Source organism: Sinocyclocheilus rhinocerous, unplaced genomic scaffold (genome assembly GCF_001515625.1).
Source record: "Sinocyclocheilus rhinocerous isolate Xijiao unplaced genomic scaffold, SAMN03320098_v1.1 scaffold820, whole genome shotgun sequence".
In the NCBI taxonomy this organism is placed as follows: domain Eukaryota; kingdom Metazoa; phylum Chordata; class Actinopteri; order Cypriniformes; family Cyprinidae; genus Sinocyclocheilus; species Sinocyclocheilus rhinocerous.
This window is the reverse complement of record NW_015670386.1, coordinates 620140-628131: the sequence shown is the minus strand read 5'-3', so window position 1 is coordinate 628131 and position 7992 is coordinate 620140.

Here is a 7992-nt window from a genome sequence, read left to right as displayed (position 1 = left end):
TATTTGATTAAAAATACAGTAAAAACAGTAACATTGTGAAATATTACAATTTAAATAACATTTGAATATGTTAATATAATAATATATACTGTAATGTATATATAAATTAATATAATACACATAATAAAAGATTATAATCTATTATTATTAATACATTTTAGAATATAATTTATTCCTGTGATGGCAAAGCTGAATTCTCAGAAGCCATTTCTCCAGTCACATTATCCTTCAGAAAATATTGTAATATGCTGATCTGATGCTCAGTAAACATGAAATCTACGGGTGACGTCACGGACACTACGTCCATGTTTTTATACAGTCTATGGTGTAACCTCTGTTAGTTTTGTCTTTAAGTGCCATTTAAGCATGGTTTATCTAAAACTGACTGTCACAACAAATGTGTTGAAGAAACGACTTTAAAAAATTATTTTTGTGGTAGAAATTCCCATAAGCACCTGATCTAAGTTAAACTGGGTGTCTCCCAACACCAAAAATTATCCTCAGGTGTCTCTGACCGCATCAACAATAGCTCTGACTGCACTGGAGAACCAGGCCTTAGACATTTCAGTTAAGAATTATAGTTACCCAATGCCTAAGAGTGTCACACTGAGTGGCATGAGGTCTCCCCCATGAAAACTATCACTTTGGAATAAGATTTCTAGTGTTCCACTACACCTGCTGTGCAGCAGTAACCAGACTGACTCCAGACCATGCCTTTGAATGCTTTAATTAGGGTTGGGTATCTCATTCCAATCACAGAGAAACCCTCCAGCAAAAAAAAAAAAAGATACAACAGTTTTTATTATTTTCAGACAGACATCTAGCTGTCTTGTCCATACGCATCAGTTACTGCAACACACTAACAAAAATGTTGGCACATTTTGTATGAGTATAAAGTATACAAATGTTAGGCATGCAAGAAAAAGACAAAAGTTAAGCCTGCAAAGAAGAGAAATGTTAGTTTTATATATTTTTTTAAATGATTAATTTAAAAGAAAATCCTTCATATTTGACCCACAAAGACCCGGGAGGGGGGAAATCTGAATGTACTATGAGAACAGCATCTCTGCCCATCCAACAGTAACAAGTACAGAGACAAACTCAGAAAATAAAGTGAAAATTGATATGTAGTATACTTAAGTACCTCAAATAAAACTTTGAATTTCTTTCAAGGATTTTATGTCATTAACCTTTGCAAAAGTTGGCAAGTCCAGTGATTATTTCATCTTCAAAATGACCTTGTATCAACCTGGCAAGCACACCTTAGTTGCATTTAGATTTATTCAGTTTTATCTAAAGAGACTTGCATTTGGATTCAAGGTGTACATGAGCCAGATTAGAGTTTTGTAAGCAATATGCATCAGATGCATCAATATGTATCCAGTCATCGAATGGTCTGTGTCCATCTATAGGTGTGAAACTAAGACTAATGTGATCAAGAATTGACTATTTTGTTCGATTTCACTGGAGAATTTTTTTTATTTTTAACTAGACTTTAACTATATGGGCCACAAAACCAGTCATAATGGTCAATTTTTTGAAATTGAGATCTATAATAATCTGAATAAATAAGCTTCCCATTGATGTGTTGTTTGTTAGGATTGGACAAAATTTGACCGAGATACAACTATTTGAATATCTGGAATCTGAGGGTGCAAAAAAATAAAAAATAAAAATATTTAGAAAATCGCCTTTAAATAAAGTTTTCTAAATGAAGTTCTTAGCAATGCATATTACTAAACAAAAATTAAGTTTTGATATATTTACGGTAGGAAATTTACAAAATATCTTAATGGAACATGATCTTTACTTAATATCCTAATAATTTTTTGCATAAAAGAAAAATCTATACTTTTGACCCATACAGTGTATTTTTGGCTATTGCTACAAATATACCCGTGCTACTTATGACTGGTTTTGTGGTCCAGGGTCACATATATCTCTCATTTCTGGGGTGAAAGCTGTGTTCTCCGGTCACTACCACAGAAATGCAGGGGGCTGCTATGATGGGCTGGATATGGTGGTGAGCTCCGCTGTTGGTTGTCAGTTGGGAGACGACACTCATGGTGTGCGAGTGGTCGTAGTTACTGAAGATGACGTCATCCATCGCTACCATAGTCTGGACCAATTAACCAAAAGAGGAATGGACGAAGACCTGAAAAAATTGTTGGTTTGAATCCACCTGCAGATCACTAATCATGTGGCTGTATCTTCATGTTCAGCATTCATTATAGAACCTGAGCCATTGTTTGTACAATTAGAGATTTTAGGTGTGTTTTTTTACAGGAACGAAAAGAGCCTTACATTCAGAATACATTAGCAAGCATTAAAAATTGGAACCAGTGGCTCTATTAATCTTTGATACTCACATCATCTGTCTCCATACTTTAATCATGCAAATGCATCTGAGAATTCCTTAAACACTGAAGTTAAATCACCTCATCATACTAATGGAGTGAGAAGATGCTAGGGTACAATGATAGTTTAATAGTGCTGAACATTTTGGATGACAGTTTGATGAGTTCACTCCTTGCTCCTCTCTGCTCATTACTCTGTTCCATCTCTGAGAGGAGGAAAGAGGCAATCTCCATGGTAACTATTGAAAGACGTGGCTGCGGTGACCGGGACATTGAGTCACTTGTTCTGTGGGTGGATCACCAAAAACGTAATTGCTGACCTCACCTCACACTTAGAAGCTCCCGAAAACAGCCAGGTGTGACTGAACGAATTTGGCGGCGTGCATGCAGCAAGAAAGTCATCTTAAAATGTCCAAGCTCTTGTCTGAATGCAGACTGTGACCTCGTAGCTTCCTCAACAGTGTCATACTGTTCATGCTAAAATTAAACTGGATATTTTCCAGTTTTCTCTGTATCTTTCCTTGTAATATTTATGTGTAATGTCTAATGCTATAATCATTCAGAGGGGTTCAAAAGTTTTCATTATAAATTATGAGTGGAAAGCTTAACTGAAAAATGAACAGGATGGTCAGAATGTTCCAGTATTTGATTTGTGCCCCTTTTGCTTTAATGGTGGTTGCACTCGAGCTGCATGAACATCTGAATGACTTAACGTCCTGTATAGAGGAGTTCACATGATCAATGTTGCAAATTTACAGTAAAACTTTACAGTAAGGTCCCATTTGGACTTTAGTCTTTGCAACTTTACAGATCTTCTTTATGCACCAAGAGCTTGTAACACTCCAAAGAGAAAGGAAAAATTGAAATCGCATCATATGACCCCTTTAACTAACATGCACTAGCAGTGAGCAATACAATTTCATAACATTTATTAACCTTTATTAATGTTAAAAATACATTTGTTCATTGTGCATGTTAGTTCAGCTTTTGATTAAAAAATATTAATAAATGTTGAAATTAACATTAACCAAGACTAATAAATGCTGTAGAAGTATTGGTCATTGTTATTTCTTATCTAATGTGGTTAATAATGTTAACAAATGAAACCTTATTGTACTGGAGATTGTTTTTGATTAATGACTTAGGAATCTACAGTAAGTGTAGAATCTGAAACATTTCATATACTTTTTATATTATATTATATTTCTTTATTTTATTTTTTCAGAATCTTATAACTTTGATTATTTCAAGGTTTAATAGAATTAAATTAGATTTTGAATTTTATACATGGTCGTATTTTTGTATTATACTTCAAATGACAGCAAAATTAACTGAAAAATGTAATGCTTTGTCTCTTTGTCTCTGTTTTTACAAATTAGCTTTTCATTTAAAGTTCTTTTGGTTATAAATTCAGGGCTCCAGACTGCAAATAAAATTCACACAAATATGACCAAAAATAAATTTGCAGGAATCATTTAAAATCTAGTCACCACTGACAACAGTTAGAAAAACTTTGTGTTTGTGTGTTTTTAATCAGACAGTCAAAAAGATTCACATTCAGCAGTTTGAATCAGACTCGAAACGACTATAAGGAAAATATTGGAAATAAAAACTTATTTAACTTATTTTATTTAAAAAGCAGAAATATTCTTTGTAATGATATGTAAATGGCACAAATACAATCAAGATCATTCGAGTGACAACATCAAATGGCAAAAAGAAATACAGTTATGAATCAGCGATACAAAAAAATACCACACCAATGTTTCAACTGGTATGGTTCAAGGTATGATGATATTTATAATGATATTTAACTACAGTCAAGATAACTAAAGTGACAGCATCAAATGAAAATCACTAAACGAATCACTGACAAAAAAAAAATACCACACCAATTTTTCCTCAATTACACAAAACAATCTTTCCCATTGCTAGCAGCTCGCTGCACAGACCTGACTCAGTGAACCTAGACATAAGATGTCCCTTATTGTCTCTCCAGCTTCTTCCTGCAGCAGCTCTTGTATATTGAAAGCATCTTCCTGTGCTTTTTGTTCTGATCTCAAGCCAGAGGCCAAGTAATCAGCATGTCACTCTATGATAGCATGCAGTACTCAAGGATGTACAACATAATACGATTTGTACAGGTCAGTGACTACACCGTATAATGGCCTCTGTTCTTACATTGATAATTTGGATATGTCACAGTAAGTCAGCTGTAAAGAGATACACATGTTTCTGTTATAGAAATTCAGGTTTCTTATAGAAATAAGCCATTGGTCAGTTTGTAAAGCACAGTTTTTCTTGCCCATCTCGGTTGATTCTCACATGGACAGGCAGCATACCACAGTAGATGAATTCAGTCTTGGAACAGGAGGACATCTTTTTTTTTGAGTATCATATTTTTTGGTTGTATTATGATATAAGAGAATATGAAGCTTATACCTGAGAAAGGAAAACACCTTAGTTTTATTTTTAGAGGATCAAACTGAGCAAAAGTATGCGATTTGGTGCAGTCTCTGATATTTATATATCCCAAAAAATATATATAATTAATTAATTGTAATGTAAATCTATGAAATCTTTACAACAGTATAGCAGACTACATACACAAAATGGATTTAAATATCAGTTGTCACTGTATCTCAAAATAATATGGTAATAAGATCATATTTAGGATGTTTAGTTTTACGATCAATGTTCTGTAGTTTTTAATGTAATGCAATACCACCATGATTATGAGATGTGCAAATAAACGTTGCTCAAAAGCCTGATGTATCACATTTGACACTCACATTTTAACATGATTTAAAAAAAATTTATATGGATAGTCAAGTACACCTACTAGTCCAGTTTTCATTGTGAAATATTACTATAACAATATAACGTTTATTCTGTTTACCACAACCTAAAGGGGGACATTTTTAGAATTAAACTAAAAGGCCTTTTACTTGCTAAAAAAAATAAATTAATTAACAGATGATAGAAGGTATGATTGTGTACAACAGGCTTTTCAGCAAGTTTTGATCATGTTGATAATTTTGAGTCCTTAGAAATTTACGTCATCCGCTTGAACGCCACTCTCTTGTGAACACGCGTACGACAGTTAGCAAAAGCTATAGAGATTACGGTTTGTAACGGTTTAAATATGGATATTTTTCTTACACAAACGCATCGATTCACTACAGGAGGCCTTTATTAACCTCCAGGAGCCATGTGGAGTACTTTTTTTGATGGATTTATGCACTTTATTGGACTTCTATTGGACTATTGAATCTCAACAGCTATTCACTGCCATTATAAAGCTTGGAAGAGCCAGGACATTTTTTAAATATAACTCTGAAAGAAGAAACTCAGATGGCTTGAGGGTAAGTAAATCATGTGGTAATTTTCATTTTTGTGTATTAACTATCCCTTTAAGGGATCGTTCATTCTGTCATCATCTCATGTTGCACCAAACATGTATGACTTTCTTTTTTTCTGATAAAGATATAAGATGATATTTTGAAGAATGTTGTCATTAAATTTCTTTATAAGGACACATTATCATAGTCATACAAGTCATACAGGTTTGGAATGGCATGAGGGTGAATAAATGATGACAGACTTTTCATTTTTGGTTGAACAGCACCGGATGCCTGCGCGCGCTCAAGGAAGTTGGACATAGTGTTGTTTTAGAGGTAAAAAATTATATAAATACTGTTCAGTTTCCAAGACAAAAACGCGGTTTGGAAGATGAATTCATGATGTACTCGCTCATTATATACATATAGCAAATTTTGAACACAGAAAAAGTTACAAAGTGCTGCTTTAAGTGTTCAGGTGTGCGGTCACATGTTGGAAGAATGAGGTTTTGGAGAGATTGTGAGTTAGTTGAAGGGATACAGCACCTTCAAGGCAGAGCCTACCACAAATTGGATTAAAGTCACCAAGGTACATGACTAACATTGCAGGATATTTGGTTTGCAAACACCAAATGAAGTTACAGTGAGAAAAGTGTAAGCCTGATGAAGTAAACTCAAAAACCACTGAGGGAACATTCTTGTGGGAATTTAAAGCTTCAAGGATACAAAATAAACTGGCTAGTTACATGATAAATGATCTTTCAGTAATACAAAGTGTTTGGGGAAAATCACAGTTGTGACTTCACTGCGGTCTCACATTTAAAATGCACTGCTGTGAGTCACCAGAAAATGCATTTCAACAGAACAAATAATAACAGAAAATACTTTGCGGTTGAAAGTGGAAACACATTTCATATTTTACGAAATTACTACAGCTGCTCCTTTTGATCAGACAGTTTTTGTGCCAATGAATTTAAAAATGGAGCTCTTATTGTTGAAACCAAACTGCAGTGTGGCTGATAAGTCTAAAGGTGCTTTTAAAAGTATTAGCCCCATTTTGCAATTCCCTTTAATCCAAATATTAATATCATGTGTAATAATCTAATTGAAGCAGAGGATGAAAATCAAGGCTGTGAGGAAATGTGGTGGCAGATTATCTGCATTCTTACTGGATGTTAAAAGAACCAGTAAAAAAGGAAGGATGTTCACGTACGATGTAGAATATAGAAACCTTCTGCAAGTCATTTCTATGCTAAAAAATGAGTTGAAATTCTAATTAAAGAAACAAAAGAGGCATAAACAAGACAAGATCATATGTGAGGTCACACAATCCATGATGGCATTATGTATGAGAAGCACAATGCCAATGAGGCATCTTAAAAAAAAAAATAAAAAAAAGTCTGTTATTTCATATGTCTGCCTTCACCGGGTTAAAGAGGCAGAGCAGGGCCGTTTACAGTGATGCATTCTTACTGGATGTTAAAAGAACCAGTAAAAAAGGAAGGATGTTCACGTACGATGTAGAATATAGAAACCTTCTGCAAGTCATTTCTATGCTAAAAAATGAGTTGAAATTCTAATTAAAGAAACAAAAGAGGCATAAACAAGACAAGATCATATGTGAGGTCACACAATCCATGATGGCATTATGTATGAGAAGCACTTTTTTTTTTTTAAATGAAACGTCTCAATCCATCTAAAATGACTAGGGTTTTCTAGTCTTATTTAGACAGGTATTGTCATTTTGCAATGCCAATGAGGCATCTTAATGATGTAGTGTGTGTCTGCGTCTCTTTGCTAATGTGCCCTCCACCTCACTGCATACTGAAAATGACTGTTACAGTCCAACTGCACTAAAATAGCTTGCGCAGATGGACAGACTTTACAGCAATCTGTCAAAGTCTGTGTGAGGGTTGACTGACAACCTCAAGTGTTGGCTTGTGGAAAGTTCTTGCTTCAGAAACTTTTGGACCCTTTATTTATTTATTTTGAAAAGAGGGAATTTTAGTGATTGGTTAGCTGAATGGGAATGCTCATGGATGGCTTTCGCCAGATTTTAAGCCGCCTTTTTATTATCTCCGACATTTGCATACAGTTGTCACATTTCGCCCTTTAGTGGCAAAAATGTATTACTGAGTGGCATACATTTTAGATCCAATAACTGTCAACTTTGTCTGGTTTTGCGCTGCCAACACAAAAGCCCCATTTCCACCGCAGGAACTTTACCCAGGAACTAGGGACTTTGGGCTGGTACTCGGTGTGTTTCCACCGCAGGAACCAGGATCTAAATAAAG